The sequence below is a fragment of the Harpegnathos saltator genome, unplaced genomic scaffold (genome assembly GCF_003227715.2).
Source record: "Harpegnathos saltator strain DR-91 unplaced genomic scaffold, Hsal_v8.6 scaffold144, whole genome shotgun sequence".
NCBI classification, from domain to species: Eukaryota; Metazoa; Arthropoda; class Insecta; order Hymenoptera; family Formicidae; genus Harpegnathos; species Harpegnathos saltator.
In genome coordinates, this window is record NW_020229922.1 from 401,779 (window position 1) to 416,230 (window position 14,452).

Genomic DNA, 14,452 nt, shown 5'->3' on the forward strand with positions numbered 1-14,452 from the left:
ATTGATTTCATAGTTCCTTTCATTAGACTAACATTATATACTGCTATACCTAGTAGTTCAAAGCTTTCTTTGACTTCATGTGATTCTAATCTATTATGTAATCCCTTAACTATATACATTCTTCTATTGTCCTCCCTAGATGTGTATGTGTGAAATTTAATTTGTCAACTTTTTCAGATCCTGTATAATGTATCATAGCCCTTCCTGTTGTAGAGAAATACTTCCACACATTCTTCATGATATTTTAAATGGAACTTTTCGTCCACAGTTTGCTCAATAGTTTCTACAAATTTTTTATGTTCCTTTATGTTGCCATGTAATACTAGAGATGGTGGCTTCCTCTCCTTTACCTTCTACCTATTGTTTCTTTCATTACTGTCTTCTTCTGTGTTCATATCAGAATCTTCTTCTCTAGATTAGCTAGCTGTGCAAATTTATTTTTGATTTGTATGTATTTCAGAGTCGCACCTCTGAGTCCGTTTTTCTGCTCATTTTTCTAACTGCTTGTCCACTAATTTCAATATTAGTTTTCTTTATATATTAGCCTTAGAATAAACGTTATATTTTGTTATGTGTCACTATGATGTGTTATACCATTATAACCTCCTTTGCCATTGAGGTTATTTTGTATACTTTTACTGTTCCCAATATTTTCTTTGATGTTTTCTTTTGTTTTATCTTCCGACAGCTTTACCGTTGCTGTTATTTTGTACTTTATTTAATTAGCAATATATTGTATTTTACCCAAATATGCTATTTCTGTAATTTTTACCAGAGCACGCGTGTTATTCACAAGCGGGTTTCTCCGGACAAGAACTGATGTTTTCAGCGTGGTATAATTGTTGACGATACTAGCATGTTTTTTAAGCATGAACTATCATTGTACAAGAATCATTATACAACTCCAAAATTTTAGCAGTGTGCGTTTATAATAAATAAATATACGATTAATATAAAAGAAACACGAAAATATAATTGAGGAAGAAGGAAGAGAAAATTAAAAAGCTCATCTCTTTCTCAATTTCGTAAACGGAGATTTGAAAAATATAGCACCGCTGCAAAATTTGTCTCAAGTGTGCTAAATAAATAAATGTATGAAAGCTGTGCTCAGGAATCTCGAGAAAATATTCAAAAAAATAAAAAAAAATTAACGCCAACAGTACACGGTGTTCGCAGGTGATCACCACCCACCCAAGTACCAACCGTGCCCAACGTTGTTTAACAGCAGTGATCAGACGAAAACTGGTGTTTTCAGCATGGTATGACCGTTCATAGTACTACTATCTTTTTTAAGCATGAATTAGTCAACTGAGAATCATTATACAACTCCAACATTTTAACCGCGTGCGGTAATATTAAATAAATATATGATTAAAATAAAAAAAACTCGAAGAACTAATTGGGGAAGAAGGAAGAGAAAATTAAAGCTCATCAGTCTTTCCCAATTTTGTAAACAGTGATTTGAAAAATATAACACCGCTGCAAAATTTGTCTCAATTGTGTGTGCTAAATAAATAAATGTATGAAAGCTGTGCACAGAAATCTCAAGAAATTATTCAAAAACACAAAAAAAAATGAACGCCAACAGTACACGGTGTTCCCAGGTGGTCACCCATCCAAGTACTAACCGTGCCCAACGCTGCTTAACTACAGTGATCAGACGAGAACTGGTGTTTTCAGCGTGGTATGACCGTTGACAGTAACACCATCTTTTTTAAGCAATAACTATTTAACTGAGAATTATTGTACAACTCCAAAATTTTGACAATGTGCGTTAGTAATAAATAAATATATGATTAAAATAAAAAAAACTCGAAGAAATAATTGGGGAAGAAGGAAGAGAAAATTAAAACTCACCTCTCTTTCTCAATTTTGTAAACAGTGATTTGAAAAATATAGCACCGCTGCAAAATTTGTCTCGATCGTGTGGGCTAAATAAATAAATGTGTAAAAGCTGTACACAGGAATCTCGAGAAATTATTCAAGAAAATAAAAAAAATAAGCACCAACAGTACACGGTGTTCCCAAGTGGTCACCCATCCAAGTACTAACCGTGCCCAACGCTGCTTAACTGCAGTGATCGGACGAGAACTGGTGTTTTCAGCGTGGTATGACCGTTGACGATAGCAGAATCTTATTTTAAGCATAAACTGCGGAATTGAGAATCATTGTAGAACTCCAAAATTTGACCATTTGTGTTAGTAATAAATAAATATACGATTCATATAAAAATAAGACGAAGAAATGACTGAGGAAGAAAGAAGAGAAAATTAGAGTTAAGCTCACTTTCTTAATATTGTAAACAGTGGTTTGAAAAATACAGCACCGTTGCAAAATTTGTCTCGGTCGTGTGTGCTAAATAAATAAATGTATGAAAGCTGTACATAGGAATCTCGAGAAATTATTCAAAACAAACAAAAAAATGGATGCCAACAGTACATGGTGTTCCCAGGTGGTCACCCATCCAAGTACTAACCGTGCCTAACGCTATTTAACTACAGTGATCCGACGAGAACTGGTGTTTTCAGCGTGGTATGACCGTTAGCAGTACCAACCGTTCTTCATACATAATTCTGTGGATTATGCAAATAGAACAGTCGCATAATTAATATATGCAACATATGTAAAGAAATTTACCTATGCTTAACATAACATTGTATTCAGTTTTTAAAAATAATATGATCTTCAGATCTGCTCAATTGTATAACTAGTTTTAATTGTTTTACACTCGCGACTGTTAAGCGTCGTCTACAATGGCAGTAAGCAGTAAGAAGTAAGGGTGAACAATAAGAAATATACCAACCACAGTTGATTATTTTTGTCATAATCGATTGTGATTGGTTTATTTCTTACCGCTTACGCTTATTTCTTACTGCTTACTGCCATTGTAAGCGACGCTTATATGTTAAATGAACTGTATACGTTAATTCCTTCGATCGCAAGTTTTTACGCATTTTACAATAATAAGAAAAATCTGTAAAGATATATAGTTGAGGTTAGCTGTTATATCATTGTGTACTTCTAAAGTCTCCGTTACGAGCCGCCACCGTTCCTATCGACAAATCAAGCGTAGTACGACTCAACAACAAATCAGCCCGACTTTTACTTTTAAGTAGCATGACTCAACTTAAGTAGAATGACTCAGAATGTCTCATTGCCATCTATTATTTTTAAGTATCGACAAAATAGAGACACAAATCGCTATGCAATCAAAAAGGGGAAGGACACATTTGGTCATTTGAGCTTCGTATACACCTACAAGGAGTCAGTCAGTGGTATTGACGAGTAGCAGAGACGACGTTACTTCAATGGCGCGCAATGATTCAGCCGTCGCTTTGCGCGACGGTGAATCACGTACCAGCGACTGTAAAATCCTTCGCTGAAGGTTATGCTGGATCTAACGTGGATCACATGGTAATTGCCGTTTGCGTGTACAAGTACCCTCTGCCACTAACTCATGTATATTTTTATACGCCTGTATACGTACATAATCCGCAGAACCGTGAAACTGCAATTAACAAAACCACAGTCGCGAGGAATACTTCTAAAACTGTCTCCTTTTCGAGCGTGGCCTTTCCTCGCTTATTTTTAGCTGCGGATAATTATCTTCTCTATTATTACTTACTCCTTTTGTTAGATTGCTGTTTTCTTTTCAGTATTAATTAATAGTCTCTTTGATACTTCTACAGTTCCACCTACATCCTAATAGTATACGAAAATACAGACATAATATAAAACATACATAGTTACAAAATTACAAATATATGTAATATATATTTTATTTACATATATATTTTATGGTTACATATATTTTAATTGGAAGCCACCAGGAATATGTTATAAGAAGTAGTGACAAGCGTCAACGGTTATACTACGTTTTGGAGTTGTACAATGACTCTTAAGGCTCGTATACATTAGCTGTAAGAATAAGTCTGCAAGGTTGCAAGACACGAAATGAAATATTTTCATTCGCTGACAGCTTACGTTACAGCCTTACAGCCTTATCCTTACAGCTATTGTAGACGAGCCTTTAGACTTAGACGGGCAGTTCACGTTTAAAAAGCACACTCGTATCGTCAAAGGTCATACTACGCCGAAAACACCAGTTCTCGTTCGATCAGTGCAATTAAGCAGCGTTGGGTACGGTTAGTACTTGGATGGGTGGTGACCACCTGGGAATACTGTGTACTGTCGGCGTTCATTTTATTTTTGTTTTTTGGAATAATTTCTCGAGATTCCTGTGCACAGCTTTCATACATTTATTTATTTAGCACACACGATTGAGATAAATTTTGTAGCAGTGCTGTATTTTTCAAATCCCTGTTTACAAAATTGAGAAAGAAATGAGCTTTCTAATTTTCTCTTCCTTCTACCTCAATTGTTTCTTCGTATCTCCTTTTATATTAATCGTACATTTATTTATTACTAACACACATAATTAGAATTTTGGAATTGTACAATGATCCCAGTTAGATAGTTTATACTTAAAAAAAGATAGTACTACCGTCAACGGTCATACCACGCTGAAAACACCAGTTCTCGTCCGATCACTGCAGTTAAGCAGCGTTGGGCACGGTTAGTACTTGGATGGGTGACCACCTGGGAACACCGTGTACTGCTGGCGTATGTTTTTTTTATTTTGTTGAATAATTTTTCGAGATTCCTGTGTACAGCTTCTATACATTTATTTATTTAGCACACTCGATCGAGACAAATTTTGCAACAGTGCTATATTTTTCAAACCACTGTTTACAAAATTGAGAAAGAAATGAGCTTTCTAATTTTCTCTACCTTCTTCCTCAATTGTTTCTTCGTCTCTTTTTATATTAATCGTATGTTTATTTATTACTAATACACATGGTGAAAACTTTGGAGTTATATAATGATTCTCAGTTGGCGAGTTCACGCTTAAAAAAAGATGTTACTATCGTCAACGGTCATACCACGCTGAAAACACCAGTTCTCGTCTGATCACTGCAGTTAAGCAGCGTTGGGCACGGTTAGTACTTGGATGGGTGACCACCTGGGAACACCGTGTACTGTTGGCGTAAATTTCTTTTATTTTTTTGAATAATTTTTCGAGATTCCTGTGTACAGCTTTTACACATTTATTTATTTAGCCCACACGATCGAGACAAATTTTGCAGCGGTGCTGTATTTTTCAAATCACTGTTTACAAAATTGAAAAAGAAATGAGCTTTCTAATTTTCTCTTCCTTCTTCACCAATTATTTCTTCGAGTTTTTTTTATATTAATCGTATGTTTATTTATTACTAATACACATGGTGAAAAGTTTGGAGTTATATAATGATTCTCAGTTGGCGAGTTCATGCTTAAAAAAAGATGTTACTATCGTCAACGGTCATACCACGCTGAAAACACCAGTTCTCGTCTGATCACTGCAGTTAAGCAGCGTTGGGCACGGTTAGTACTTGGATGGGTGACCACCTGGGAACACCGTGTACTGTTGGTGTTAACTTTTTTTTTGTTTTTTTGAATAATTTCTCGAGATTCCTGTGCACAGCTTTCATACATTTATTTTTTTAGCACACACGATTGAGACAAATTTTGCAGCGGAGCTGTATTTCTCAAACCGCTGTTTATAAAATTGAGAAAGAGAAATGAGGTTTTAATTTTTTCTTCCTTTTTACTAAATTATTTCTTTTCATATTGTCTTTTTAATCGTATATTTTTAATATTTTAATATTTTTAATCGTATATTTGTTTGTTATGGTCATACACAATCAAAATTTTGGAGTTGTATAATGATTCTCAAATGAATGCTTCAGTGCTTAAAAGAACGCAAATTAGCGTCAACGGTCATATCAAGGTGAAAACACCAGAAGAGTGGATAGAAGACAATGTTATAAAATATAAATTAAAATTATACAGATCTGACACACCTTCCTACCTTAGGGGAATATCTTATATAAATCTTGTTTTAGCAGGTATAAAGATAGGCCTTCAGTCAATTTCAGATGGAGTTCTTAGTACATTATCTCTTGATAGATCTCCTTTAATTTTTCCTTTTGTAATGAATAGCTAGAAATAAATTCTGTTGAAAATGATAATTTTAACTATAACAAAGTAAATGGGATAAAGTTTCATAACTTATCTACAAATTCTAAGTTTGAAGTTCCAAATAATAGGAACATCAGAATCTTAGCATCAAAGAAATAGATGATTTTATACATTTGTTAGAATTTATTATTAAGGATACAATGACTAAAATTATCCACCAAGTCAAAAACCCAAACTAGATAGATAGACAAATATGTAAATGCCGGAGTCAGAAAATTGCAAAAGCAATAAAATTACGTGTTGTTTTTAATTCAACGTTGAGAAAGAAAATTTAAACCTATAGATTCAGAAATAAAGGGACTTGGGAGATTGCTTCATGACCTGAAAATAGAATTAAAACATGAAATTACCAAATCAGTGAATTTTTACTGGGAGGAGAGAGTTAAAAGTATATCCCACACCAATTCTAAAACATTTTTCCCCAAGATCAATAAAATATTTGGACAAAACAACATATAAAAACAACATAGAAATTCCCTATCTTCGTATACCTGAAAACAAAAAAAATATATTAGGCCTGGCTAACATCAATAATCACATAATAACATAATAAAAGATAACCTAATAACTTTCTGATTCAAGAAATGGAATTAATGTTAGATGTACCTGGCTCTCACTTCGCCTTGATTAATGATTAAAATAAAAACATGGGTAAATCCAGATTTAATGAAATCATAAACAAGAAATCAGATAAAATAAAAAGTGAAGCAGAATCGTATAACAAAAATAATATTACTTAAAATAATATTTACACCTTTAATGATGATAATACTGCCGACATGCCATCGGAACAACTGATCACATCATACTATTTTACGAACAAAACAATTTTAACAAAAAAATTTAAATATCTTAATATAAAAAAATCTTCGGGCTTAAATGGTACACCAAACATTGTCTTAAAACATATACCTGCTAAAATCATACATATATACACGATTCTTTTTAATAATATGATAAATCATTGGTATCTTCCCCAAAGTGGAAGTGACAAGAAGCAAAAGTAATCTCATTACTAAAAAAAGACAAAGATAAAGTGCTTCCTTCTAGCTATAGACCTATTAGCCTCTTTCCAAATATAGGCAAAATATATGAGATAGTCATAAATGATATTATTGTTATATTCTGTGACAAGAATAACTGTGATAAAATAACATACTTCCAGAAAATCAGTATGGTTTCAGAGCGTGACATTCCACAATACACGCAATTAATAAACTAGTTTCGGACATCAACTGGGCTCTGATTAATAATGATTGTCTTGGTGCCTGTCTAATAGATTTAGAAAAGGCTTTTGATACTGTCTGAAGGGACTTATCTTTAAATTAAAAAAAAAAACTTTCCTTCAAATCTTGTTAAATTCATCTGGAGTATGATCAAAGATAAATCATTCGTGACCAATCACCTCAATATGACATCCAAAAATAAATATACATTGTCGGACGGTTTACAACAAGGTACAATTAATTCACCTATATTGTTCAAGATATATATACGGCTGATCTCCTCCAACTCTTCGATCCTAATATTAAATGTTCATTGATTGCGTATGCCGATGATGACCGTTTTTTGTTAGCGATTAAAATAAAAAATCTATGTTTTTCCTCCTAATTGTATCCTGTGCTATGTTATAGTGCTATAAATTTGTGTTGTATTATGGTGCGTTTTGTGAGTGCCAATCAGGCCGTCGAGAACAATCTTATGTTAAATTTATTACTGTTTATTGTAATTGTAAATCACACGATTATTTGCATTGGTTCTTCAATAAACACCTTAAAAATAAAAACATAAAAAAACGCTGAAAACACCAGTTCTCGTCCGATCACTGCAGTTAAACAGCGTTGGGCATAGTTAATATTTGGATGATGACCACCGGGGAACACCGTGTACTGTTAGCGTATTTTTTTTAATTATTTTTTGATAATTCTTGAAGATGGTAATTTTTTCTATCTAATTTATATTATTAATAATTTTTAAGACAATTTAGTATATTTTTTCTTTTTAATATTTTAATTCATCTTTCATACACATACACACACACATACACACACACACATATATATAAAAGTTACTTTTCAAATATATATCTAAAGCTATTCTATTTTTTCAGAGATTTTCAAGAAATTAGTGTTTTAAAAATTTCGGCAAATTACTATCATAACTTGGTTATTTATAAAACTTACAGCCGGTAACAGTCAGTGATTAATAATTTTTACAAGTCTAAGCTCGGTTGTGTATTTAGTTTGATTTCATATATGTGAAATTTGTCTGTGAGTAATGTTGAATGAATGAATAATGAGAGTACTCAGTTACTCTTGGTTGCTGCAAAATACGAGTAATCGTGAGAGCTTCAAAGCTCGAACGAGGCGAGAGCACGGAACATCAATTTGCTGCGATCTTTCAGTCATGGGTGGTGGAATTTTTGAGAGTCAAAGTTTCGTCTGAACTTGATTATTCCTGACCCGATTCTTCTTCCGGAATTCCAATTGTTATTATTGTAATGAATGTAATTTTGCCGGCCTCGTGATATGAAAAGCGCTCGAAAATTTATATTAGAAGCTTGCAAATGCTCATAGAGTTGCCGATAATTTCATCAACTCTAAAGAGGAATTATTTTACAAACGTGGAATCAAACGATTGCCAAAAAATACTAGCAGGAAGTACTAGATTATGATGGCAAATATTTTGATGTTTGATCGTTTTATCGCTATCAATAGAAGAAACATAAGTAGAAATCCAACGATCGCTTGCAAACCACTAATAGATGTGTAGACACGAACACGCAAACACCTGCATAAATTTAATCCTGAATAGAATTCCGTCACGAATCCTGTCGCGCGAATAATAAACGGTCTCTCTATCTTCAAATGATATCGACGGAATTTCTCCGTAAATTTTATGTGCCACATAATAGAGAAAGTGTTCGGGAATTTATATTGAAAGTTCATAGGATTGTCGATGCTTTCATCGGCTCAAAATATGAGTTATGAGTACACAAATGCGAAATCTGGCAATAATATGGAAGGTAACGAAAAGTGATAGATACAAGTACTTTGATTACACATAACACTTATTACTCTGCACGACTTTTCATAAAAAAATCATGCTTGAAGATCCAACGAACTTGTATAATGCTTTAATAGATATGTAGAGGCACAATACACGTTTAAATTTAACTCGTTGAAGATCACAATTATTTCTCAAACACTTTTTGTTAAAAGATTAATCCGTTTATTTCCTAGATTAGGAAGTCTCAGATTGGTTGTAGCACAATTATTAAAAGTACAAGTACAACAGGGTATATATATCCAACGCTGGAAAAATACCGAAATGAAATCATATCTTATGACCTAACAATTTCATTCAATAAAAAAGAAGCATCCCATAAACAAGGCATCGTCCATTAGCAGGTTAATCTCAAGTAAAATTCCGCTCAGAGATCTGTCGCGACGATAATAAACGAATTCTCCCTCTCTCTTTTTCCTTCTCTCAATGTCCAAATAATATCGTCGGTAGCTTTCGAGGACGAGACAGAAATTGATCGCGCATACATCCTCAACGTTCTGCGTCCCGGACGAGGCGTGCTACGCGACGCTACATATGGATAACCCGCGGCATCGCGTCGCGTCGCGCCGCGCCGCGCCGCACCGCGTTGCGTTGCGTCGCGTCGCGTCGCGTCGACCGGTTACTCACCGCGGGCGACGCTCCATCGATCGTGTCGGTCGCGAGGGACTGCAGGGGTCGAGAAAGAGAGCGCGAGAGACGAGACAGGGGTGGGATAGCCCCTCCGGCAGCGGTGTTTGCCCCTGCGGAGAGCGCGTCTGCACGGGGGTGGATATACACTCGCCGGCGAAATAAAGGAGTTGCCGGCAACGCGCGAGATAAGAAATTAACGCGTGATGGAGGGAGGAAGAGAGAAAGAGAAAGAGAGACAGAGTGAGAGGGGGAAGGGGAAGAAAGAGAGGGAAAAGCACGCGTGGGTGTCTTTAGCGAATGAAGATGAAAAGTACAATATTTAATTTCTCAAACGTTCGTCCGAGATAAGCGCTATCGCGCTCTTTACTCCAGATTTAGCAATTAATTCATTTGATCATTGTGTCTGTGCGTATCAACGTGCGCCATGAAGGTGTGTTTAGCGAAAAAGACAGCCGCGGATAGATGTGCCGTCTGTGCTCGGTTATTCGCCTATACGAGAGCTCTAGACGGCACGATATAAATTCGAAATGTAATTATTATTCAACGTTGGGAAATTAGTTTGTTGTGTCGCGCGAGTTAGAGTCGAACACGCATTTGATACCTGGTAAAGCGGAAGGTAGAGAGCGTCCACCCTGTGCGGTCTGGCTTGCTTTTGGCATTTTTTCCCAATCGATCCGCAGAGCCCCGGCCACTTCCCGACAGTGGTGTGTAGTTTGCGGTTATTTCAATATTTCAGTGTCTGACTAATACAGCAATACTCCGATAGTGACATGTACATATCAAACGTAGTATCAGTGTATACAAGACGCTTGTCAGAATAAGCTAGAATGAAATACGTTGTCGAGTTAACTCAAGCGGCAACTGAGGCAGCTTCGGCGACAGTTTCCTGAAAGGTGAAGAGTTTGACAATTATTATAAATATGCAATTTTGTTCGCTTTAAATATTGAGATATTATATGCGGATATAAATAAAGATAACGATAACATCCAAAGCGTCAAGTAGATATAAGTAGATATAAGCATATACAAGTACATACCGAGTATTAGGTATAACATATATTAATAACAAAAATTAATAAAGAAAAATATCACTAAAGTGAGAGAAATAATTAAAGCAAAATAATTGGGAAGTCTTTAAATTTATCGGAAAATACCTTCCCAAAATATTCCTGAGCTCGCGCGGAGCATTTTCTGTAGCTGTCCAAAATATACTTGCGGGCATGGCGACATAATATTACCCGGCGATGAAATAGTTTCGGAATAGTAATCCCAGTAATCCATCGACGTGGAGATGTTTTACGAGGTGCCGTTTATATGGCGTGGGGTCGTTGCTATAAGGAGCGCTGCGCGATTGGAAAAGTTCCCAGAGTTTCTAGCCGTAATGTAGAGGAACAGTTATGTACTTATTTCTCGGTTATATCTTCTCGTGATCAAAGAGCTTCTTATCCTTTTCTCTTATTTTCTCGAATATGATTCGCTTGACGAAGACTGCCAGCGATCTTCCGTGCGATCGTGTTTCGATCCTCTATCAACTGCAGTTTCCAGTGTACTTATCATATTTTCATTTTCTCGCTATCCCAAAAACAAATATACAAATAGTTACATTTGAAAGTAGCATAAGGCATATTTGTATCAGTGCTCAATTAAGCTTAAGAAGCAGGCAACCGTTATTTTACCTTGAATCAATTATTTTTCTGTTTTGTTGAATCTTGTTGTTAGCCGAAAGAGTCTCCACTTACGTGTTTGGCGCAGAGCTGTTAAAATGGAAACATAAGGGATTTTGTACACAAAATGCAAAGAACAGTTCCATTGTGAGGAGACAGAGAAAGAAAGAGAAAGAAAGAGAAAGAAAGAGAGAGAGAGAGAGAGGGGGGGGGAGAGAGAGAGAGAGAGAGAGAGAATGGCAACGCATCTGGTATCCGATGGATCGATAAGATCCATCCCCTAAATTACTAAAAAAAACAGGGAGAGAATCACTATGAGAGAACAAGAACAGCATGATTAGGGAACAAACTCTTTCTGCATAAAGATGCATCGCGAGACTCACTGACAGGGGACGTCTTAACCGCCCCCCGACTTAAATCTACTAATCATGTTTCCTTCTTCGATCGCCTTGAACCGGCGATTCGCTCATGAACAACCGTAATCTTCACCTTAACCTCAAATCTTAACCTCTGACTCGGCGCGATACACTCGATATGCTACTCTCACTGCACACTAACGCCCTCCCGTGATCAGTGAGGTCAACGACCACGCGCTAATGTGATCGCACGATTCCCCAGCTTTGCGACGTGCCGTTCGGCCTTGCAAATGTGCTGTTCGACCTTGTGACGTTGGCACAAGAGTGGTGGGAGATGGTGTGCGGCTGCTGAGGAATGTGGTTATGCAAGTTGGCAGATAAGATTTCGCGGAAACGCGTCTGCGGAATGCAGAGCGTGTGCTGCCACCCTCGCTTGTTTCGCGCGACAGGTGGCGGTCGCCTCGCGTCGCCTCGGCGCAGCGTCGAGCCGATCGAGCGCGCCGCTCGATACAGACGCCGATGTAACTTTGCTCCTGGAGCTCGTAGCGGCATGGAACAAAGCGCATTGTAAAGCTGAAACTCCCGTGCTTCCGGTGGGTGTGCAGTGATCCTTCCCCGAGGCGATTCACCATTCATATTGGATCATTGTTATGGATTATGCAAAAGTTAACATCCGAACTCGAAAGTTGCGAGAGGTACTGATCGCCCTCAAGTTTAAGCAAATATTTATTCGCGACGGGAATCGGAGGGTCTATTTGAATCCATGATATTGTGGAATGTTTTCTGTTCTTCTTTCATTGACATACGTCAATATAGCTGGAAATATATCAACGAGAGCTGTCCTCTGCTTTCGATATCTCTGATGATTAATTCACTTCGCGAAAATTTGTGGAAGAAGGATAATCGTCGAGGTTTTTGCGAATATATACATATACTAAATATCGCGATTTGAAGCACATGAATTATTTTAAGAAATAATTGCTGATACATTAACAGTACGCTCCAATACCAATATTTTTATAATAATCGTTCATTATAAAAGAAAAGAGTAAAAGGAAAACAATAACGCGTCGCGTATTTTCGTGTTGCATCAAACGCTATTTTCTTTGTTAGCCGGATAGTTATCGATTAGCTGTAATTTGAGTGTCAGTGTCGACGTCTTCACCTGCACGGTTACGAGTTCACGTGTTAAAGACGACGGCGTCATAATAATTTAATAGACAATAAGTTGCACGCGAAGAGAGAAAGAGAACGAAAGAGAGAGAGAGAGAGAGAGAGAGAGAGAGAGAGAGAGAGAGAGAGAGAGAGAGAGAGAGAGAGATATTACACTGGCTTAATGTAATACTGAACTAATGAAAATGTTAAGGGGCTGCGTTATGTTGAGAAGCGCCAGATGAAGTTAAATTAACAACAGACAGACTGCATTATACCTAGAACATTCATCCGTCTGCAAATTCGCTAGAAATTTTGAAATATTAACATACACAGCGATGTATGTACATTCGTTTGGAGTCGTAATTTGTTATTAATAGTATATTAATCTCCCTCGCGTCGATAATATACTTTGTATATAAATGCTTTTACTGCGTGCTATTTTACTACGCGCTATAAATTATTACACTTCACCGGCGGACAATATTGATCATCTCCACGCGATTCTTTTCTTTATAATTTGTCTAGAGCTCGCGCGACCGAGTCGACATTTTGCTTTTACATTTAACCCGCAAGTCCCCTCGAATTTGAAGAACCAATGGAGAACGCTCGAAAAGTAATATTTCGTAAGTTATTATTTTTGTTGTGCAGCAAATAATTATCTATTATTTATCGGGATTCAAAGAAAAATTTATTCGGGAATTATTTAATATCTTATCACTGCGCATTCTCTCGAGTTTCTTTCATCCGATTTACAGTCAGAGACACATTTGCTTAATACATAGGCGGTGCCAAGGATGGGCCTGGGTGGGTCCTGGCCCACCTAAAAATACGCTGATCCACCCTTTGGTTCCCCTAAAAAAGCCTAAAATTTTAACATAATTATGCTATCCTATTCTGTAAAAGTTTTCAGCTTTTTTATATGAAGTTATTTTTATAATTAAAATTCTACAATTAATTTTAAATTCTATCTTCATAGTTAATTTTTCCTAAGGACAAAGCGCAACGGTTAAAACATTAAAATGAATGATAAAATGATATATAATATAATATATAATAAATGTGGTCAACCCATATATAGGCGCTGGCTCACCTGTAGCCCACCCCCCCGCATGAATAGTTCTGGCGCCGCTTATGGCTTAATATTAATTATTCTTGCACTTACCTTCCTCCATTTTCCTTCTTAACACGATGAAAGTTTCTGTAAATGAATGTATAAGACCCTTTGAAGCAAACAAAATACTTTATTGTTAGATATTATAATACAGTACGTGTAGCCCGTGACACATTAAAACAGACCATTTAGTTATATCCTAAATAAATAGCCTTCTTATTCCATAACCAATGTTGATATGACCCATTAATATCTCCCACTGACCTTCCGTGCTTCCCTCTCACTCTATCTTATACGTCTCATACTCTCTTTCGTTTCAAGAGAAATCACTCTTATCACTCCTCCCCTTCTTCTCTCTCTCTCTCTCTCTCTCTCTCTCTTTCTCTCTT

At 36.3% G+C, this 14,452-nt stretch overlaps 6 non-coding genes across 6 annotated transcripts; 3 read left to right on the forward strand and 3 right to left on the reverse strand.

The window, feature by feature from the left end:
• Positions 1 to 1,579: 1,579 nt before the first annotated feature.
• LOC112590767 (5S ribosomal RNA) lies at positions 1,580 to 1,698 on the reverse strand. The gene has a single exon (XR_003114454.1). It is a non-coding gene; the product is annotated as a 5S ribosomal RNA (ribosomal RNA).
• Positions 1,699 to 2,003: 305 nt separating this feature from the next.
• On the reverse strand, positions 2,004 to 2,122 carry LOC112590774 (5S ribosomal RNA). The gene has a single exon (XR_003114461.1). It is a non-coding gene; the product is annotated as a 5S ribosomal RNA (ribosomal RNA).
• Positions 2,123 to 2,427: 305 nt separating this feature from the next.
• LOC112590782 (5S ribosomal RNA) lies at positions 2,428 to 2,546 on the reverse strand. The gene has a single exon (XR_003114469.1). It is a non-coding gene; the product is annotated as a 5S ribosomal RNA (ribosomal RNA).
• A 1,959-nt stretch (positions 2,547 to 4,505) lies between these two features.
• Positions 4,506 to 4,624, forward strand: LOC112590777 (5S ribosomal RNA). The gene has a single exon (XR_003114464.1). It is a non-coding gene; the product is annotated as a 5S ribosomal RNA (ribosomal RNA).
• Positions 4,625 to 4,929: 305 nt separating this feature from the next.
• Positions 4,930 to 5,048, forward strand: LOC112590766 (5S ribosomal RNA). The gene has a single exon (XR_003114453.1). It is a non-coding gene; the product is annotated as a 5S ribosomal RNA (ribosomal RNA).
• A 306-nt stretch (positions 5,049 to 5,354) lies between these two features.
• Positions 5,355 to 5,473, forward strand: LOC112590773 (5S ribosomal RNA). The gene has a single exon (XR_003114460.1). It is a non-coding gene; the product is annotated as a 5S ribosomal RNA (ribosomal RNA).
• Positions 5,474 to 14,452: the final 8,979 nt, after the last annotated feature.